Below are 23675 nucleotides of genomic sequence, written 5' to 3'. Positions count from 1 at the left end.
ATATCTTTAAAACATCTAATAGTTTCATAATTCTGAAAAATAATTTGTTATAGCAAGTGAGTGGAAGCAACCCTGACCACAACCGCTGACAAAAATAAGAAATACAACAGCGATGATTATTTCTATGTACATTAAAGACCTTAGTGTCAAATTGCCAAAATCAAGATCTCACTGTGCTTTGATGCATTCGAACCTTATTCCGTACTCGAAAAACAACATGTTACGCATTCAGCTTCAAAGCTAAGCGAAATTTCACTCCGCTGATCCCACTCCATTAAAATCCTTCAGAAGCACGTTTCACTCGCGACGCGACCGTTATTCATCATACATGGGAAATTCAATTGCGTGAAAGCGTCATGTCATACCAAATTTCAACAACTTTGTTCCTCCGCCTTCATACACAACACACGACACGGACATGTTCCCAACTGCATACGAACGGAAGATGAAAGCACCATCCTCCGCCCCGGTATGTGTCACTTGCGTCTGAAGCCATGCTTGTCCCTCACTGCTTCCTCCTAACCCATGCCACTCATCCACACGACAGTCGGAAACCCGAGAACGAAGCCTAAGCTCTGCACCGTGTGCCGGCTGCCAGGCGAGTCAATGTGCCTCATCCAAGCCAATCCGGCGTTATCCCCATATTTATTCGCACAAACAATGAATAATTGATGTTACGCTACATATCAGAAAAATGTTATATCAAGATTTATCCTCATAGCGTGCATGACCCGGCTAAGAAATTTAATTAACATACATCATGTCGGGTAAACGTCATCCGTGGAATGACGACGACGACGACGACGAACGCTATTCAGGGGCTTTAGTACCCGCAGGAGCAGTAGCAACAACAACTAAGTGGCATCAGGAGAGGCATCACATTAGAACAGCAGCGGCTAAAGAGGATCAGTTTCATTCGAGCCTGCTAGGCCGCCAAATTGTAGGCTGCGATGCTTTCACTCAGAGCATTGTTCGTTGTTGGTTACATACCGGGATTAGACAATCTGCCAATTCGTTACATAACTTCTGGGCGTAGAAGAGGGCTCAGCGTAAAAATTGTACTTGATAGCCTAGAACCGTCGATTTTCGGAGATGATTTTCAGCAGAAAAACCCTTCTATTGAGCCACCGTCCGTCATCTTGTTGGTATTCCCCGACGTGGTGGCAACTCGCAAAGCCGGCATCTCAATTTTAACGTCCGTCGGAGCAATTTATGTGTTGTACGTTGAAGCTCGCATCTAGGACGAAACTTCTAACCCGGAGCGTGCATGTAAGAACTTAATTTATCCCATACGTACCTTACCTATGCGACAGCGAGACAACGCACAGACGAGTAGCTAGAGCAGAAACCTGGCCAAAATTAAAAGCTAAACAATGTTGAGGTTTTTGATGTTGCTATTTTTTGAATATTTAAAACATGCTGCACAAAGTGGAAACGATTGTTACATGTACGATTCCAATTTTTCCAACGTGCGTAACATCCTTTCAAGAGAAGGATATAAGTCTTTTTGTGCCAGTAAACATCCGAATCGCTCCCTGAAACAAAATTTAGTGGCCAAAAGGCGAGCACGATTACTATTCGATCGAGTTTAGACGAAATTTGATGGCTGTATTTTAATGGATGACGAAACATATGTCAAAATGGATTATAAACAAATCCCCGGACGAAAATTTTACCTGGCAACAGGCCGTGAGGAAGTCCTTTCCTGGTATAAATTTGTTTTTGCTGATAAGTTTGCTCGGAAACTAATGATTTGGCAAGGAATCTGCAGTTGTGGCCTTAAAACCAAGGTCGTCGAAGGTTTACATTAAAGAGTGTCTGAAAAAGTGGATTTTACCCCTCATTCGGCAACACGAGACCAACGTTATGTTTTGGCCGGATCTAGCCAGCAGCCACTACTCTAAGGAGGTACTAGAATAGTATGCTGCAAACAATGTTAATTTCGTCGCCAAAGAGATTAATCCTCCGAATTTCCCTGAGTTCAGACCGATCGAAAAATATTGGGCAATTGTCAAGCGAAAACTTCGAGGATGCGGTAAAAAAGTGACAAATGCACAACAAATGCTTTTAAAGTTGTATAAGTTCGCCGGTACAGTGTCACCAGCAACTGTGCAGATCATGATGGTATCGATCACAAGTAAAGTGCGACAGTTCGTTCGAAACGGTGAAATGTAATAACTTGTTATATATCGTCTGAAAGCTGAATAAATAGTCTTTTATTTGACGTTTTGATCAACCGAGCATGTTGTTTAATTTTTGAGTTGTGATCACTTGAATGCGTCCAAATTTAGTTTGAATCGGGCTTTACATCCGGTATATAAAAAAATAGATCCACGTTCAAGAAATTACTTTATTGTATCCAGAATATCGAGTAAGTTTAAGTGTCAGAATCATTCAGATTTTTAGTAAACCAGGATCTAAAAAAATGTCGAAACTTTAGAAAATTGAGTTTCTCATCAGTTGGATCTCAATCCATTTTTGTGTACGTAATCTTAAAAAAAAACTGTTGTCTAAATACATTGATCATATCATTTGAACGCTTCCCAGGTTTTCTTAAGAACATTCTCAATAATTTTCTTAGAGTTATTCCAAAATTTAGCTTTTAAGTTTACTCTACCATTCACATCTTATCCTAAATAATTTTCCCACAAATTCACTCAAGATAATTGAAGCGTAATAATCTGAGAATAATCTTGAGAATCGCCTTGGAATTCAGATCAGCCTAATCTTGGGTGCATCCTGAAAATTCCCTTAGAATTGTTCTTAGAATTCCCATGCAATGCTCCACAGAATGCTATTTGAATTGTACGCAGAATTCGATTATTTAGAACTCTTTTCGGAATGCATCATATTATTTTAGCAGTTCAAAATAACGTTTCCTATCACTCGAACTTGGCTATGAAACATTATTTTGAATATTTTCATCTTTTGTAGATTCTTGAAACATGTTCTTAACATTGCTCGACAATATGATTAATGCAATAGGAGCTCTCTTCTAAACTTTTTGTGAATTATCCTTAGGATTTTTTCTTGAGTATTTCCTCAAAATTAATGTATAGTTTCCCTAACAACATATTGATTTTTTATTAGAATTTCCATTAAATTCTAGTCAGCAATATACTACCGTATGCGTGATAATGTTTGCACCATCGTACAAATAATGTTCCCGTTTCACCTGTGCATACAATGCCTTGGTTTTCTTTGCATGCACGTATCCTATAGCTCATACCGTAGTAGGCTGTGTATAAAAGAAAATGATTTACTAAGTTTGACAGTTGCACCATGACGAAGTGGCAGCGTATTCGTGATTTTTCCAACGCGCAAATGTCGCAAAAAGACATTTCGATCGCCGTGGGAGTGCCCCGGTGGACCGTAAAAAGGGTTTTAGACCGAGAAAAGAAAGGACAATTATCCGCAAAGATGGCCACAGGTCGTCCGATGTCAGCTCGGGTTCCGAGGGTTATCACTGCTATCAAAAGGAAGATTCGGTGAATCCAGTGCGTTCAATAAGGAAAATGGCAAAGGAACACGGGATCAGTGACTTTACGGCACGGAAGATCGTAAAGGAAGATTGCGTGGCGAAGTCGAGGGCACGGAAAAAAAAACTCACATGAGTACCAACCACATCCGGGAGCTACGAGTCGAACGATGCAAGAAAATCTTGAACTTCCTTAAGCGAACAATCGGTAATCCTGTTCACCGACGAGAGCATGTTTACCGTCGATCCCGTATCAAATTCCAGAAGCGACTGGTATATTAGTTCTCTTCCGATTAAAGACGTGGCCGACGAGCACAAGAATGTGTATATGACCAAGCAAACTGCTAGCGTAATGGTGTTTGGATTGATGGCTTCCGATGGCAAAAAAAATGGACCCGGTGTTCATTCCAGGAGGCGACAAGGTCAACAGGGAGGTCTACATCAGGATTTTAAGTATGTATGTTCTTCCGCGGATCAAAGAACAGTACGGTCCGAAGCAAAATGTTGTATTTCAACAAGATGGGGCTCCATGCCACACCTCGAACCGCACTCAGAAGTGGTTGCAGGAACATCTTCCGTTCTGGGCGAAGGATATGTGGCCGCCATCCAGCCCGATCTCAATCCGCTAGAATACTCAATATGGCACGTCATAAACGCGAAGGCCTGTTCTGAACGCCACCCGAGTACATCAAGCCTCAGACAAACATTGACCAGTACCTGGGGAGAACTGGATCCAGACTACATTATTAGAACCTGCCGTGCATTCCGGAAGCGTGTGGAGGCCGTTATTACAGCAAGTGGAAACTGGATCGATGATTAACATAGTTTAAGACTCTGAGAAACATCCCTCTTATGAATAAATAAAAAAATCGAACACGAATTTTTTTAGAATTTTTTAAAATTTGACATTGCTCAATGGTGCAAACATTATCACGCATACGGTATATTCTTCTCAAAATTTGTTTGAATCTTCATCGAAATACTCTTAAATATTCTTCAAAATGTTAAATCCTATCCATGTTCACGAGAGATTTAACCAGAATCTTAATTTTATAAATCTAGGATCATGACATTTTTTAAAGTTTGGCATCTTAAATATTTCACTAAGGTGCAGAATCTAAGAATAACGGTGTCCGGTAATTTGGCCAATTTTCCGAAGAACGTTTTGCCGAATGACGTTTGGTCGAATGACATTTGGCCCAAGGACGTTTGGTCGAATAGGAAGTTTGATCGAATTCCTATTGGCCGATTGGGTCGTTTGATCGAATAGGGTAAATGTTGGCTTCGGCACCCATTGACTGTTTTCGGCAACCCAAATTTAAACGTTAATTTCACTATGTTTTCCCATCAACGCACTTCCCTGAATGTGTCCAAACGATTGTTTAGCCTTTCAGCTTCAATCTGATTATATTTGAACGATCGAGCAATCCAGTAATGCTACATTTTCCTTCAAATAAAGCATACGCACTACAAAATGAGGTTGATTTCGAGTTGCCGATAATAGAACAGCTGGTTAACACGCAGTTCTAATGGGAAGGTTGCCGAAGAAAAAGAGACTGCCGACAATAGTCACACTCACCTGAGAAGTTTGGAGCGTTGTAAAAACGCTTTCAAAACGTTTTGAAAAATTCTGTCGATTGGAATGCATAGAGAAGCAAGAGCAGATGAATGTAAACAAACAGACACATCATATATGTGCGTGACGCTGAGAAAATGCTAGTAGAAGTGCAGACGCTGCTTAGATTGACGAGAATACGTAAATTCCCCTACTTGAAAAGAGATTTTCAATCTTCGAACGCTGCTAGATTCCTGAGTATTTCAAAACTGTTGATTCAGATTAAGTTTAAGTTCCCAGATCCCAACTTCTTCTTCTTCTTCGCATTTCAAGCTTATTGCGTATGGCATATTAGCTTATAGCGTGCTCTCAACTTAGTGTTCTAGATGCACTTCCACAGTTATTAATTGAGAGCTTCCGATGCCTGTACCATTTTTGCATTGGTATAATTGTGTGGCAAGTCCAATCATACTTCTATGCCCAGGGAAGTCGAGAAATTTTCCAACCCGAAAAATTCCTAGACCGGACCGGGAATCGAACCCAGCCACCTCCAGTATGGTATTGCTTTGTAGCTGCGCCTTTACCGACTGAGCTAAGGGAGGCCCCGATCCCAGATCCCAAAGTAAGTAGAATTTTACGATCCAGGTATTTTTATTTCTTTTCCACATTTCTGGTTTTTCTAGTTATGTAATTTGCATTATTTTTAGCACGACTCACTTTAATGTATAACATCTTTTTTTTTAATTTGATGTTCTAGTTAATCATAGTAAAATAATACCAAATCTTGCTTTCTTTTATTATTTAAATTATTGGTATGTTCTTCAATAAATCAACTCAATAACATGGCAATAGCTTATTTTGCTATTAACGGGTGTTCAATAAATTATGAAATTTTTTTCAGTCATACAGCTAGTAAAAAAAAATTTCAACGAATCCAGTATTTTTTATTAATAACATAATGCTTATTCTTTAAAAAAACGTCAATGAATATTGGAGAAGGGGCCCTGGTCATCCGTACGATGCAACATAGTCGCGATGCTCTCACAAGAGCACTGGACGGCCCGGAAATCATTCTCATTTTTTATTGAACACACGTTAGTTCATATTTTGCTATTTCTATGATATTTTGATAGCTCAAAATTGTACAAAAAATACAAAAATATATAGTTGAACAGTATGGACAGCATTTCAACACGAATTTTCTAATTTCATAGAGTTCCTATGCGTCATTTTAAATAATGTTTTCTAGAAAACTTCATTTCTAAGGAATATAACAGCTATCCGAGTGGAAAAAATGCTGTACATTGCTGACATATCCAGCAGTTTTTTATGTATAATTTATGATTTATCTCGCAAATATACTTGAAACATTTTGTCCAGAAATAGCGTAAATGAAACCTACATTATTTTATAACTGAAATTTTCAAGATAATTTGCTTTTTAAATTACTGAATCAGGGATTTGGATTGCAAAAAATCATACGACAACAATTCTAAATCGCATTATGTTAAATTTGTAATGCTCAATTATTTTCACTATAACATCTATAGCTGCTGATTATGCAATATTCTTCCAAGATAAAATTGATTGATTGATTGATTGATAAGATAAAGCATTCTAAACGTGTTTGAAATGCATGGTTCCAAGAATGTATCTTTAATCCAAACACATGTAGCCGTATTAAATCCTGGATAAGTGCAATTTGCCTAATTTGTATTTGATAACGAAATTATACAAAGCATTCAACCAAATTGCAGTGTACACACCAGACGTTTTACCAATAGTATTTTACTCGAAACAATGACAAATTTCTAATTTATAAGTGTCCATATTTATATCAAAAGTTTGTAACCGATTTTGTTGGCAGTTGCGACAAATTAGGTTAAAGATTGCTTAAATGTGTTTAAAATTTTTATGAAACTTTAACTGTCATCCGGAATTTTTTTAAGAAATTGTATTTTGTTGAATTTTAGTCAGATTAGCTCGATTTTCAGCCAAATCCCCTCTGATTATATCAATGCATAAGTTCACTCCAAACAGCAATAAATAATGTTGACCGGGGTTTCGTCCTAGTTACTCCACCGTGCGCCGCGCATAGTGTTGTGAAGCACGGACAACTAGCCTTTGGTTCGCCACCCTCACGTCACAAATAACCAAGTCAGCGTTGTATGATCACGGGCTCTTCTAGCTTGTGATTTCAATTATAATTCAATTATTTTTGTTTAGAGGAATTTTTCGCCATTCCTTGGGCGCATGTTTTGCAAAGCTTCGTCGTCGTCGTCGTCGTCATCGTCGATGTTGTGGATGTTGCTCGCATCGGAAGAAAAGTGCCAGCCAATGGAACACATACGGGCTTCCGGTGCTCGTTAGCCTTTCGCATGTGGCAGCATAGTCGTCGTCGTCGTCGGTCGTCGCTGCCACCATTTCCGAGGTCTTGCGCTTTGTTTGCCTTTAATAACACGGAGTGAGCTGTTTATATTAGCAGTTTATTTTGGCATTCTGCTCCTAATGAGAGGAAGTAAATCAAAGGATTTTTATTCGGCTGCGTATTATAGGTTTCGGGCTTGGGTAGGGGATCAATACATAAACTTGTAGTGGGTTGAGCAGTCGAAGAAAATCAAATTTATTGGCAGCACTCATTGTTTACGATTGAACGAGTAGCGCAGTGTGTTTAATGATGTGGCACAAAGTTAGCTGTAGGAATCCGCTTCGTCGAATTTTCTGCTGATATTGCTGGGTAGAATAAGTTAATACAACACAATTACTAACTTTTGTCCTTGCTCGATTTCTACTCTCTATATACACGTTTCACACTGCCGTACTCTAACGAAACTATTAACTCTACACTTTCATGTCCTCATCTATTGTATAAAAATTACCACTTTAGTCTGTTATTTGAAGTTGGCATCTTCAGCTAAGAAAAATCAAATTTCTATTAAAAATACCTACTTTTGTGAATATTAACCAAGTTCGTCCTTCACGTATGGGTTCAACAAGTTCCATTCTATAAAATCCAAGCACAAATTTCCTACGATAGAACCGAAATCCAACCTGGCTTCAAAACATGTACATGGATTCATTTAGGAAAGGGATTGAATCAGCTAATGTGGCCTCACTCTAGAAAATGTGAAACCAATTCTTTAAAGTTTGGGTTCGGGATATGTTGGATCACTTCAGGAAAGCTTTGACAACTTTGAAAAAAGTTCAGTCTCAGTTTTGAATCTGCTTTGAAAAGTGTCACTTCAATAAAGGATTTACTTAATCGTTTCTGATTTGGCCTCAATTCAAAAACAAAAAAAAAAACAATTTTGAAAAGATTGGAATCTGTAAAGATATAATTCTTCAACATAATAAAATTTAACAAATCGAGTAACCATACCCAAATGAATTAGCGACACTCGAGAACACCGGAACGATCCTGTCCTTTTTATCGTCTGATCCGTTTCCTAGGTGAGTGTGTCAATGGGAAGCCAAATCGGAGCAGCTCCAGGAGTCCGTGATGTGCCGTGATATTGTCATTCGACGCTTTCCGATCGCGAATATTGTTCTACCCAAGTTGGTTACAAATAAAAGTTGGTAAACAGCCACGTGACGACAATTAATCACTATTAAATCTACACTTCGACACGAGATGCACCTCGGATCACACCGCCATGAAATCTTTTGACACTTTGTATAGCTGAATGTCTGTTCTGAATGAGAATCGTTGAGCGGAGCGTTGCTGGAAACCGCGCAAAAACAAATAACAGCTGACCCAGTTCTTAAATTATGTCAAAGAAAATGGCAGAGAAAAGTGTTGGAGGATGACGGATTGATTGCAAAATTTTACTTTTCTGAACGGAATAAAATTCAATGAGATTATACACAAAAAAAAATACAAACAGAAATCTGAATGCTCTCAAATCGGTTCAGCCATGACTGGAAAAGTATGCGAGTATTGCTGTTTTGCTTAAAAATTTCACTATTTTGGTTATATCTCTGTTCCTATTTCCATATATGCCAAATTTCACTAATTCGGTCATATATCCTGAATCAAATAACCAATCAGGGCAAAAATAACTAAGGTTTGACGATGAAATAAAAACAAACAAAATGAAACCACTCCACTCAATTCGGTTCAACTATCACTGAGAAAAGTAAATGCGTCGTTCAACTATATTAAAATATCGATAACGGAAATTCAGTATACACTAATTGTATGAGATGGATAATATATACCATTCAGAATGCATTTGAAAATTTGGCATTCCCAAAACGTATACTGTTTGAATTATACCCTTGATGTTGTGATACCAACTGACATTTGTCATCGGAGGAACTGTTTCACACGAATATGTCTTAAGGTTCTACAAAGGGTAAGTAATTTGGTTTTCTTCTTTTTTAAATATCATAAAATCATCATCATTAGTTTACACATACATTCATATATTATGAACATGAAAATTTAAAACATGTATTTCGTGATCTTAGTCGAAAATTTCCTGGGTTAAACACATTCACTGTATTTACTTACTTGTGTTCTTCGAAGTATAGCACAATTAAACGCAATGAAATACACGAAACTCAAAACGACTGCTTCACAAAACTCTTGGTGAACAAAATTTATCACAAAGAAAGCCATTTCTACTTCATTGCTTTGCTAGCAATCGTGAAAGTATCATTGAGACAGCGGTGCCAGAGCAATGAATTTAAGTTTAGTAAAACAATTAATTGCGAAGTCTGCCTCATTAACATAGATAAGTGGATGTATTTAATGGTGGATAAATATCAAAAACTGATTAAATAAAACATAAATGACCATTTTAGACATTTTACCGGTCCAATTAAAAAAGTCACAGAAGATTGAATTCAACACTGACAAGGTTGATGGCAGCAGTGCACGTAGCCTGATATACACTTTCCCGCTCAGGGGTGTAAACAAAATTGCATACAGCGCAGTCTGACAGTGCGAATGTTTTGTCTGCTACATTCTTATCCACTAGATAGTGTGAAATCACATTTGCTGTTTTATTGAAATGAAGGAAGAAAAGAGATGGTTAAGTTTTCCTCACCATACCAGTAGATATTTATGAAAAATTGTCAGTTTTGGCGTGGGGACTTGCACTTCCAATGAATTTTACCAATACATTTAGAAAATGATGATCGAAGAATATTTCAAAAAGAAGAAGTAAACCAAATAATGACCCTTTGTAGAACCTTAATATGAGAGTATGTTGCTTTGAATGACTCTTTTCTCTATCAAGCAATTTCTTAACAACAATCACCGCTGGATGGTTTTGCCAAATCAATTTCAATGCGTTTAAATTTTGGGAAGCTAATCAAGACTCGATTTGGAACCGTTTGAGCACTGTGGAGCGAACATAACACCACATACTTCCATTTGGCCGTCGACCGCGATTGAGCCTGTATGTGACTGCCAAGGATAAGTGTGATGTTCCCGAGAACCTCCGGACACACAAGATATCGAAGTTCACCAAAAAGTTCTTAATTTGGCAAGCGATTTATACTTACGGAAAGCGGAATACACCTTTCGTTACCGCAAGTACCATGAATCGTATTTGGAAGAGTGTCTCCAAAAGTGGCTTCTCCCTCTCCTGAAGGCTCACGACGGTCCGACGATCTTCTGACCGGATTTGGCATCATGCCACTACACGAAGGACGTGCTAGAGCAATGTCCTTTATACAAGGTCTGGGAAAAAGGGCTTATTGGTGTTAGTGAAATGAGCAAATGTTTAGTGGTGTTCGTATTTCATTGCAATGTTTATCTTTTTACACGAAACAGCTGTTGACAGTGACGTATTTCTATCTGTTCACAGTATGTTCAGCAATGTTTACAATATGTTCGCTTCTAACACCTGCAAGCTGCCTGTTGGCCCAAACCTTATATAAACGTCATTGGTGCTAGAGTGGTATAGACGAATGATGTCGATTTCATGCCGTAATATCCGGACCCCCCCCCCCCCCCAACCACTCCGGAACTGCGCACAATAGAAAAAATACTGGGCCATTATGAAGGAGCACCTTCTAAAACAACCTAAATTGGCGGAGAATGTAGAAGAAATGAAGAAAGCATGGGTTAATATGCAAAAAACTGTCGATTCTGAGGTCGTGCAGAACCTTATGGCTGGGGTTAAGACCAAGGCTCGCGCATTCGGATATAAAGGCGAAATAAATTAAATAAATGATGCCAAAAATAACTTTATTTTTTTTTTCTTTTGACTCCCTGAAAATTTGGTGATAATCGGATAAAAACTCGAATTTTGAGAATGAATTCTGTGTGTGCGAATTTAAAACGGTACACCCTTTAAACACCTCAAAAAGGAGACGTATTAGGCAAAAGTAAATTCAGAAGATGACAAGAAAATCAAATATGGCCAAATTTTGATATCCTTGTTACATAGTGCATTTTTTTCTGAACAGCCCATCTATTTTCCATTAACTTTGCCTCAGACGTTATTTAGATTAGACGAGTTGTTTTCGTGCTATGATTTATTTAAAAATATCAAATACGCCGTTGGAAAAATGAGGTGCGATTCAAAAGTTGAACTCCAGTACAAATATGAACAACAGCGAACAATTATACAGCGGTTTTTTTTTTAACCTTTATATATGTCGGCAAATGAGTGCCAATCACTGACAATCGTTGATTGGCAATGGGGATCTTCAATTTTGAAAAATATATAGGTTTATATACATCATATTAAAGAACTTACTTTTCTAAGCACAACGATAATTCGTCGATCCTATAGGCTTTGATCTCGATTTTTAAATCAAGATTTAAAGAAAATTAGCAACTTCGCTTATTGACACTAAACTAACAAACTAAGTCTCTAAACTCCTATGCAAATTACCGGCGAGGGGTGCTTAGATTGTGATTTTGCTAATGTAATCGAATTTATTTAAAATACACTCAGGTCTTTGTTTACACGAAATTTTGATTTTTCACATGTTTAAATGTTTTTAAAAAATCGGATTTTGATGCCATTTGTAATCATAGCATACTATGGTCCATATAGACATATTTTAAAAATTTCTGTATATACACCAAAAGTTGTGATTTTTTTTTTAAAGTATGCCATTCAATTACCTATAGTTTGAAACTGATAATGTGATTGGAATATAGGTTGTATCGTTGTTGAGAAATCATTAAAAACGTACCGTGTGAATCGCGAAAAACCGTGTAAAAATAACCGTGTAAAAAAACCGCGTAAAAAAACCGTATAAAAAAGACTTCAGTGTAGTTCCAGTGTTCCAAAATTGATGAAAGGTTGGACTTCGACTCCATTTTTAATGCATATTATGAATATATACATTTACCTCAATACCCCTAATGAACCCAATCGATAATTAATCACTGGCGGCAACCGAGAGACTGAGAGGCGACTTCCACACCAGAAACCTATTGAAGAACCCATCAATACATGGGCTGGGACCACCGGCTTTACTTCCCTCCCGAAGGAAGATGTGACAAAAGATTTATTCGGCTAGAGAAATTCCAACAACCTTGGCTAGAACTGAACCCATACACGCTAGTGTGGAAAAGCAGTCACGCTTACCAATCACTCACAGGTGCCGTCACTATACAAAGTTGAACGTAGTGTGCCTTGGCCATGATTAAACGTATTTGTTCTTTTCAGAGTTAGTTGGAAATGCTATCTGACATGAAACTTCAGTGTGATAATTTATTAGCTAGAGGAAGGTCTGAAGAGGGTAGTGTGATCCGACGCAATTCACAAAAGCCGGTTCCATCACATACTACATAGACACTACACAAGCCACACAACACGCAGCGTTACCTTAGAGGAAGAGGTGACAGTTGGCTTCTGACTCTTTTATTTCTATCTCCATCTCTATCTTTATCTATCTCTATCTCTATCTTACGCACATGAAATCGGCCAATCAGGAGCTGGTTCTCGTTTGACAGAAATGTGGTTTATTTTCGCCCCCGTATTGTCACCTCTTCTCTTAGAGCGTTACCTACAAGTTGTAGGATTGGGCGATCTTGGATCGATCTTTGGAAAATCGATCTTTTTCATCCAGATTTCCAATTTTTCGGATCGATTCTTTGTCCACGGATTTCTTCTTTCGATCTTTTTGAGTTTTAAAAAAGAGGTGTATGAATTTACATCGACGTTTTACAAACGTTGTACTCTCACCCTGCGTGGTAAATTTAACTAACATAACGTCAACATCAGCATCGATCCCTACAATGACGTCACTGTTTGCATTTCCGTTATTTACGTTTACAGCCATATTTGAAGGTTTGTGCTACCTCCCTGTTGTGCTCATTGCTCCTTCCTTTCGTCACGACAACATTTACTTGAATATTATAAAGGAAAGAATCTCTTGGGGTACCACCGTAAACAAGTGTATTAAAATAAAAATCAAAAGATTGATCTGCCAAAGAACGGTTCTTTGGAACCAGTTTAATTAATGGATCGATCCTAGACCCAAATCTTCAAGATCGATCTTTCTCTGAAGATCGCCCAATCCTACAAGACTGACTCAACCTAACCATGTACACGGAGATGAAAAAATACCCAAAATTAAGTACTTTTCCCTCAATTCCGGGGTTCAGTCCAATAACCCAAATTTGAGTAAATCGCATATAGTAGTTTCCATTTAAAACCAGCAAAAAAAATTACCTACTCTTAAGTATATTCTACCCAAAATTAAGTTTAATTCACGTAAATTTGAGAATATTCATTTTACTCAAAAGTAACTTATTGGGCTGAACTATATCGTTGGGTCGAATCTCTTGTTCCTTTTTTGACAACAATAACGAGTGCAAGTGAGAGGCTGAAGTCAATATTAAGTAAAAAGAACTCAAATTTTGGGTAGTATTTTTTCTCCGTGTACAAGGAAAAGCACTCAAGCCAGAGCCTGCTCTTTCGAACGAGCATGTGTGTGCGTGAGTGAGCGTTTATTTACATCATACTACACACTGACTTGATTTCACTCAAGTATAGAGTAGATCAAATTAGGTTACAAGATTTTATTATATTTTGAAATACATGCTGTTATCATTATAATGGAAATGCTTATATTGTGTTACTATATTATTATTAATATTGATTCAAACCAACCACATCTACCACATTATTCCCTTCCTCTACTCTTATCAACAAATACACAAATCCAATAATTTATTAAATTCCAATAATAACCCTTCACAGCAAAAAAATAATGTTGATATCACGTCAAAGTGGATGCACTATAATCAACAATCAATACGAAACTAACGATTTTAAATTGGCTCACTACTTGACTAGCCTATTGGTCCCAAGCAAACGATTAACGTATCCCATTCTAGTCGAAATTCTAGTACTACGCAATGTTTGTTTTGATTCGCTATGAAAGTTTGACAGATAAAATGAGGGGTTATTGGTTTTTCCTATGTTTCGAGGGGTGAATCGATTAGCTTGGGACCGAAGAGAGTACCAGAGCTGAGCCAAAAAGTTGAGCACGTTATTTCGGGACTTTCTAGTCTTAGAGTTACCTCTATGCTATAATCATGTCGAAAATATGGTGTAATATTACTTGCTAAAAAGGACAAAATTATCATTAATACAATGCATGAACTGACATTACGCTGCTTTTACTGCATTTGTTTATTTATGTGGTCATAAAAATTACATGAAATTTTCGACATGATTGTAGTGCATCCACTTTGATGTGATATCAAAATTATTTTTTTGCTGTGTTCAAACATGCAATCATTCAACTGAGCAAACGCAAGCTCGCAACTCCCCATGGATTAGTATAATTTTGAAAATTCTCAAACCTTACTCCGTAACTAATGATATGAGCTTACAAGGCTCTCATTTCAGAGTGAAGGTTCAAGGGAAAACATAAATCTTCAAAACCAATAAGTTCTCAAATTCCTATAATACCACTTCAAACATTAAATCATTCAACTGAGCAAACACAAGGTTGCTTCTTCTCACAGGTTCGATTTATTTAGACAATTCTCAACCCTTATATGATCTTACAAGACTCTCAGTTCAGAGTGGGGATTCAAGAAACAAACACAAGTTGTCAAGTCCATTTGATTAAATCATCTAAATATCCTTCGGTTGAGCAAATTCCTACTCGAATGTCAAAATTACCTAGTCAGAAAAATCGAAATCATTCAACTGAGCAAACACAAGTTCGTAACTCCTCATAGATTTGATGCCTTTAGACAATTATCAAACCTCATTCTGCAACTAATTATATGAGCTTAAAAGCCTCTCAGTTCAGAGTAAAGCTTCAAGAGTAAACACAAGTTTTCAAATTCATTTGACAAAACAACAAAATATCCTTCAGTTAAACAACTTCCTACTTGAATTTCAAATTGTCTCATCAGCAAAATCAAAATCACATAACTGAGCAAACACTAGCTCGTAGCTCCTCATAGATTTGATTCATTTCGACAATTCTTTGGCACTATTTATATGAGCTTACAAGGCTCTCAGTTCAGAGTGAAGGTTCAAGAGAAGACACATTTTATCAATTCCAAAAAGTTCTTAAATTGAAACATTAAATGATTCAACTGAGCAAACACAAACTCGCTTCTCCTCATAGATTTGATTTATTTACATAATTCTCAACCCTTACTCAGCAACTAATGATATGAGCTTACAAGGCTCTCAGTTCAGAGTGATGACTTAAGGGTAAACACAAGTCATCAGATCCATCCATACTCACATCAACAAATATACAAATCCAATAATTTCTCAAATTTCAGTAATAGGGGTAACTACCCCATTTTCGGCCTATAAAGCACAACCCGTACTTAGTCTTTCTTAATCTAGCGTAGTTTAGCACCAAATGGAATGTTATTATTACTTAAGGCTTCGAAATGTATTTACCTTTCCATACGTACCGTAAGATTTGATAAAAAGGAATAAATGGTTGAAATATTGTTGAAAGTCTAACACTGTTTCTTGACGCCAAGCTCGTCCTACGGATTCTAAGCTTAGCGTAACGCATTGAAACGCCAATGAATTCTCTTCGGCCTATCGGATGAAGATAAAGATTGTTTCGGTCGGAGCGCATCATTTGTTTTTGAGAATATTGGGTGCAAACATTCATATCACGCGTTCTTATTGACTTCGTTCAGTAGCATTTGAACTAAAGTATCGTACCAAAAGCATAATTTACCTGTTAACGCGGAAATCATGGATTTATTTGATGTTTTCTGCTTAATAGGCCCAAAATGGGCACTTAGGCAGAAGTAGCTCTCTACCCTACCACTTTTTTTTCCTTGGTTTGTTTTCCGTCGATCTTGTTTTCCGTGCTGAGCACCAATGCTACCGACGCCAGGGAGGCAGCTCACCTGGACCCTACCTATCGACTCATCAACTCATGAACCGGGGACCAACGGCTTTACATCCCGTGAAGGCGGAAGGCGTGATCAGAGATGTTATGCCTCAGAACATCCCGGCGGCGCCGACTGAGATTGAACCCAGGCCTGCTGTGGTGAGAGGGAATCACGCTTACCACTGCACCACCGGCGCCGTTACACCCTACCACTTCAAACATATAATCATTCAAACCAATGCCAATATGCCATATGACAATGCATTAAACTGAGTAAACCGTACATCGCAATGGGTTTCATCAACAGCGAAATTTACCGCACCGAGTGCCTCCAGAAGCATCTGTTGCCCTTCCCACGGAGGCGAGACATTATTTTGGCTGGACCTGGCATCACGCGCGATCGACGTTGGATTGGTACAGAGACAATAACGTTGTTTTTGTACCAAAAACCGCCAACCCCCCAAATTCACCAGAGATTCGTCCGGTGGAAAGATTTTGGGCCATAATGAAGGCCAAAGTTCGAAAATCGTCCAAAGTGTTTAAGAACGAGCTGGAGTTGAAGAAAGAATGGATGAAAGTGACCAAAAAGGTCGGCTCCACCATTGCACAAAATGTAATGAGGGGTCTTAAGAGAAAGGTGCGGGCTTTCAGCGATGGAAAGGAAATTGAATAAAGTAATTATGCCAAAACATAATCCATATGTATTAGTTCATTTCCTGAAAGTTTCAAGAAAATCCGACTTAAAATAAATGTTTGGCGAACACTTTTGTCTGGTGTATTTTTTTCGAGTAGAGGCCTTAGTACTAGTCAAACGCATACTGCCGTACTCTAGTGGAACTATCAACCTACCCCCTCTTCAGACCTTTCTCTAGCTAATAAATTATCACACTAAAGCTTCATGTTAGATAGCATTTCCAGCCAACTCTGAAAATGGTAAACTTCACGTATTGTCGCTCTTCTTCCGTCAGCTGGCTGGAAGCAGCAACAGTTTTTAATTGAAATATTTCGAAATTAACAGTCCAGTTCAATTTTTACGTTCGCATTAATCGTGTCAGGACAATGATAGCTATTAAGACCGTCGAATCAGCTTTGAAAGGAAAGAGTTCCATTTGACCAAAGAGTTTTTCTCGAAACTCATTTTGTGAGCTCGTTCCTTCATTTAATGTGTATTCGTACCGTAAATGACCTTTAAAAACATGGGTATTTACATCAATAAAATGATGCACTACTTTCACTCAAACAAGTTTCAGGACATAATCAGTATTCGATAATGTATTGTGGCAGGGCTTAACTTATGTGAAAAAAGCATCGAAATACTTGCGTTCCTGAAGTGGGCTATTCGATCTACGGTAGAGATATCACCTTCTTACTCCCGGGATCAAGTTTCTTGCAGTTTAAACACAAATGTTGCAGGCATATTTTATCCATAATGCCACAACCAGACAGTGGAAGTTGGATTGTTCATACATACATACAGTACAAACTTAAAGCGATCAATTATGTAATTTTTTTATTTACTATTATGTCTGGATTAGCCATTTTTCGTCAAAAGGAATAGATTTGCTCCTTGAATAATTATATTTTTATGAATTTAATAATAATAATTGCAGTTAGATATAATTTGAGGTACAAAAAACAGTGCTTGGGTCCCACAAAAGAAATCTATTTAAGCCCCATTAAATCTGAACCCATTTAATTAAACCAGTCCAAAGATCTTAGTCTAATTACTATTTGAATAGCGTTGCATTTAAATAGCATTCATTCCCACTTGAATACAGAAGCATGTAATTGTTCTACCAGATCTCTAACCAGCATTAAAAAAAAACAAAGCGAGTTAAAGTGGGATCCAATGTTCCCAGCAGCAGTGGTGGCATGCCTTGAAATTCAATTTAGAAACAATGTTGCTCTGATGCTTTCTTTCGCCCTAGTCAGAAACGTTGCCCAACCATCTCACGCTCCACATAAAAGATTCGCTAAACGATCGCCAGCGCCAAAATAGAAACAAAACGTCCCCGACTTACCTCTCGAAAAAGTCTCTTCTCCTATTTACAATGGCTCCACCAGCGTTGCATAAGAGGAAACTGCACATTTTCCAAGAATTTTACACTGCCGAGAGCAACCACCGGTTCAGCTACAGCTACAGTGACACCACCGCAATACATAGGAGACCGAACGAAACTCAACTCTTGCGCCACCAACTTTGCCCCGAAATTTGCTATTTTCATGCACTACCCTTCTTTCTTCCTTATTTTTTTTTTTTCTCCAACTACCTTTTTTTTTCCTTTTTGCACTGCGAAGCACTCGTTAATTTTCTTTTAATTATCAGTTCACCAAATTGGAATGAATTTTTTAGCACTGTGTCACACTCGCTCACACTTTGCACTTTCTTTGCTTTTCGCTTTGGCTCCTCGGAGCTGCCACACTGGTTTCATTTCTCCGCGGAACAAAGTATACACTTTTAAGCTTTCATTTGCTTTCTTCTCCTCCGTATATCCGCAAATTCCGCTACTAGTTTAAGTACGTTACGTAACAATTTGAATAATTCATTTAATTTAATCAACATTAAATCTTATGGATCCGCAAAACTGTCTCCTCAAGCTTTTGCAGCAAACTCTCCGAGCAAATTTCTTCGAACAGATTTTCCACCACTCGGCCGTCCTTTCATATGTCTTGTTTCCTTCTGTTCACCACTCCACCAGCAGATGGCACTGAAAATAGATTTAAAGATTTATGGTATTATTGAACTGCACTTAAGTTCGATACTCTTTTCTTATCACCGCTCAAACTCGTCTCGCTCACTTCCAATAAGCACACGTCAAACATTCTCCGAACCATCGAAAAGCTTTCTGACCAACCAATCTCGACCAAGATTTATCACCATCGTCAACTCCTTTCACACTCTTCTGTTCTCACGCGTGGCTGCTGTCCCCGGGGGGAACGGAGAAACTTTGCCACTATTTCTTCTCGCAGATTTTTCCTTCGAACGTCCTACCGAAGAAAGGAGACACATGAAGACGTCGAGGGCAGTTTGCAAATTTGCACTAATCGTCAAGAAAAATTGAACTTTCTCACTTGTTCGCTTGGGACCGAGAAGGAGCACAGAAGAAGAAGCAAAAGTTTTACGCCAAAATCAAATAAACGAGTTTTGGTCAGGTCCTTGGAGGGACGGTGCTGGCATGCAGCAACAGCAGCCATCCGTAGTACGGTACCGGACCGTGCGTCCCCATTGCAACAAACCGTGCGCGGAAAACGTGGAGAACACGAAACGCGGTGCGGCGGCAGTGGAGAGGGAATCACGATAAGAGGAACAAAAGGATTTCCAAAAAGTTCACTTCAGTAGACCACCCTGCGAGGTGCGATACGCGTCACGAAAGAGCTTGTGACTGAATCGTAGCGGGGAAGGACTGGCTCGAGAGTGTCAACCTACCAACCGACCGACCGAGTTGACTCGCTGGCCAGTAAATGAGTACTTGCGAGTGAAAAGCGTTCCGACAGCACACAATCCGTCGTCGTCGTCGGTAGGAAAGATGAGATCGGGAGATGAGCATTTTCCTCTCCGCAGGATTTTCCCGCAATGTGAGTGTTGGTAACAGGAACGAGAGAACGAGCCACAAGCAGTTCAGGATGCAGGGAAGTGATGCTAGTATAGTTGGGATTGCTGTCAGTAAGATCGTATGTTGCTACAAAGCAAAAAGCTATATTAAATCGAAACCGCTGCACATTGGTCACTCCATGCGTAGTGTAACTTATTGTTTGGGAACAAATTCACATAATTTGCGAACAAATTCACATAATTTGCAAATAAATTCACATACATGGACGATACATTGCAACTACCACTTGCAATTGTGTCTACACGGCGAATGAGAACAGCCCAAATTTGAGTTTAGTTCACTCATAATCGCCAAAAGTGCAGGAACTCAGCGATGAGTAAATTTGTCTCATGGTTTCGTGTGGAAAACCTAAAAAATCTGCCGGAAAATGAGGAAATTGACGAACATTTTACTCAGCCTCGGAGTAGTACCAATAGACTGAGTGAATAGGGCTTCGATCTCATTTTAGACAACCTGCCTTTAGCTTCTATTTTTCGAACGGATTTTTTTTCAAAAAAAATTGATTGATTGATTTATCTTTATTAAGGAGGCTTTCAGCCTGAGGCTGTTACGCCTCCACGCAAAAAAAAAAGAAAAAAAATGAATGTTCTTACTGCAGATGCCTTCGAAATTTGTTTGAGATATTGTCAAAAGTCAAACACTGTTTCTTGACGCCAAGCTCGGCCTACGATTTCTAAACTTGGCCTAACGCATTGAAACGCGGTTGAAACGCAATTGAATTCAGTTTCAAGTTGTTGAAAACGGATTTCATCGAACATCATTCCTAATCTTTTTTGGCAACTCACTAGGTAAGCCGCCTTCAATCTGATCGATCCCTCATGTTCACTGCGCACATCTTCGTCTTGTTCCAGTCGGGTCACTACCAAGACCATTGGATTGGACATTGGATCGTTATCTGGTATTGTTACGATGTGCCCAACTCACCGTAGTCACCTGATTATCGCATTTGATCTAAATTTCTTAACTTACAAACCTGCTGCAATGATACTTAATTATTCAATTCTTTTCTACATTCAACAATCAATTCGGTGTCAACAATTTCCGAGCTGAATCCAATCTTTTCAAAATTGGTTTAAATTTTTTAGAAGTAAGGTAGAGCGCTACTTCGTCGTAATCGTCCATTTCCGTTCTATCGAGCAGAAAACTTCAGTATAATCAATGATTTCCCGAGCAAAGTAAAATATCAAATTGATAACAAGTTCTATTACCCGGTTATCACTTTTTGATAACTGAATATGTTATCATTATGGTTGAATTAACAGCCAACATAACAAAAATGATAACAAAAAATTGCTCGTTGGATATCACAAAAATAACTAATTTTGTTAGCACTGATAATATCTTGATAACAAATTCTGTAAGCCATACAAATTTATTCCATAAATTTCAAATCATGTTATCATTTTGTTATCAAAATCTTACGCTGATAACTGAAATATGATTAGGGATTAAAAGCACTATTTGTTATTGTTTCAATGCGAATAATATTTAAAGTTTTGAACTAGCCTTGCATCGTTAATAAATTTATAGTGAATTTTTCATGATAACAACTGATAACAAAATTGATCAAGGCTGATAACTAAATAAGTTATGCGATAACAACTGAAAACAAAATGATATCTGGGATAACAAGACTTGTTATCTAGATGATATCGGGTTGTTATTCTACTTTGCTCGGGTTGACCGTGCACAAATCAGTAATACGTTTGTACTGATGCGTTAGTTCACAAGCTACAACACAAAGCCTATTAGAGCGTATTCGGTGAATATTTACACTCATTGTTCTCAAAACAAAAGAAGCGCTCTTAGCAAACTCGCTTTTTCTACCTTCATCGGTCAACGGCGCCGGTGGTGTAGTGGTAAGCGTGATTACCTCTCACCCCAGCAGGCCTGAGTTCAATCCCAGTCGGCGCCGCCGGGATGTTCTGAGGCATAACATCTCTGATCACGCCGTAAAGCCGTTGGTCCCCGGTTCATGAGTTGATGGGTCGATAGGTAGAGTCCAGGTGTGGGAGCTGCCTTCCTGGTAGCATTGGTGCTCAGCACGGAAAACAAGATCGACGGAAAAAACAAAACAAAGGGAAAAAAAAATTGCGGGGTTTTGAAAGAAATTTTATCAATATCAGGAAATCCGTTCAAACTTGATAATTAAAGGAACATTGTCATGAAGGAACGAAAATTTTAGGTAAGTACAGAGAAAATCAGGGAAGTTAAGGGATTTTAAGGGATTTTCTATGACCTTAAGTTTCGAATAGTTTTAGGAAATTTAGGAACTTCTTGATAGATCAATGAATCTCAGGAAAATTGCACGAACGTTTAAAAAGTTCTGAGAAATTTAGGGAAGTCTTGAGAAATTTGTTGGAATTAAGAGATTTTTGCGGCAGTAGAAGAATTATTTATTATGTTTGGGTTTCGACCCAGGGCTTAGCATTTTTAGCAGAGCTAGTTTTAGTAGATCGCAAAACTTTTTGCGCTGAACCGAATATGGTAAACCTTTATATCCCATGAAGAAGGTTAAACATAGCGTTTTCATCCATTTCCTGATTTCATCTATTACAGACAAATTTTACCCGTACTGTAGTTTTAATTATTTAATAATTCTAATGAAATTTGAGAGATAACTTCAGTGAAGTCTAATTTAAATTTTAGAAAAGTTCTGCATAAAATTCCAAGGCAATTGTGAAGAGTATTTGATAGTAGTAATTCTGAGGATAATTCGTAAGATAATTATAATCAGATATGTTATGACTCGGAAAATCCCGGCGGTGCCGACTGGGATTGAACACAGGCTCTTTGGAGTGAGAGGCAATCACGTTTACCACTGCATCACCGGCGCCGCTGAAGATATATTTCATAAGTGATTGCTTGAGTGCCTTCAGGCAAATCAGGGAATCAGGCAAAAAACAAAAAAAAAATTCTTTCAGATATTTGGAAAATATGTAAAACATACTAGGGGAATTGGTTCTAATGTTGGCCTATGGATCTAAGATTGGGCCCATCGCTAAAAATCTGCTATTTATCAGTTTTATCTAGATGAACGCGTCATTGGGACGGTACTAATGGATATTTTTGGTCGCTATTGAAACTTTAGTCGATTGCTGAATCTATGTATGGGCCCAAATTAGATGCATTTAGGCCGACATTACATCCATTTCCCCTATATAGAAACTCTATACAATATCAAAGGTAATACACTTAGCTACAAAATGGATCCAATATTTCCAATTTGGAAATAATGCATAATCATTATATTCTCCTATCAAAGTTACCCGCATTATCAAAGAAACCCCGTTTAACGGTACCAGGAATGGCCCAAATACTCCTTTAATTGTAACTCATACTCATACTGTCATTTTGGCAACATTATAAAAAAATCTAATCGTTATTTACCAACAGAGTTGTAAAAAGGGAACACTATTGCCATAACTGCTATACCTAAATGTTCCAAATACCATACCGCAAATTTTATTTTTTATTAATATTACGTCTGAACGACGACATAAAGTAATGTTAAAATTTACATGCCATTCAGAGCATAGCAGCCATTGATCATCTTTTAAAACTATCTGGATCAGGGCTCTACATTCGAAGCTCTTAAAAGAAATCGAGTTTTGTTTCTCTCATACAACGTGTTCAACGCTTCATTTCTGTATCAGCAGGAAACGAAAATGAAAAAGAGGCACGCTTAGAATGAAAGGCTGCCTGTGGATCTTCTCGTCGTTGC

The 23675-nt window shown here is 38.1% G+C and overlaps 1 protein-coding gene across 1 annotated transcript in view; it reads right to left on the bottom strand.

Moving 5' to 3' along the window:
• LOC135711676 (cyclic nucleotide-gated cation channel alpha-3) overlaps positions 1 to 23675 on the bottom strand; it is a 484096-nt gene that overhangs the window by 374131 nt on the left and 86290 nt on the right. The window contains exon 2 of the mRNA XM_065234596.1: positions 18359 to 19045. The gene's annotated coding sequence lies outside the window, so the exon portion shown is untranslated. The remainder of the gene's footprint in view (positions 1 to 18358; positions 19046 to 23675) is intronic.

Source organism: Ochlerotatus camptorhynchus, unplaced genomic scaffold (assembly GCF_037179485.1).
Source record: "Ochlerotatus camptorhynchus isolate MF236.1 unplaced genomic scaffold, CSIRO-AGI_Acam_v1.1 ptg000434l, whole genome shotgun sequence".
Lineage (NCBI taxonomy): Eukaryota > Metazoa > Arthropoda > Insecta > Diptera > Culicidae > Ochlerotatus > Ochlerotatus camptorhynchus.
The sequence above is the reverse complement of the archived record's forward strand: the minus strand, read 5'-3'. Positions and strand labels throughout refer to the sequence as shown.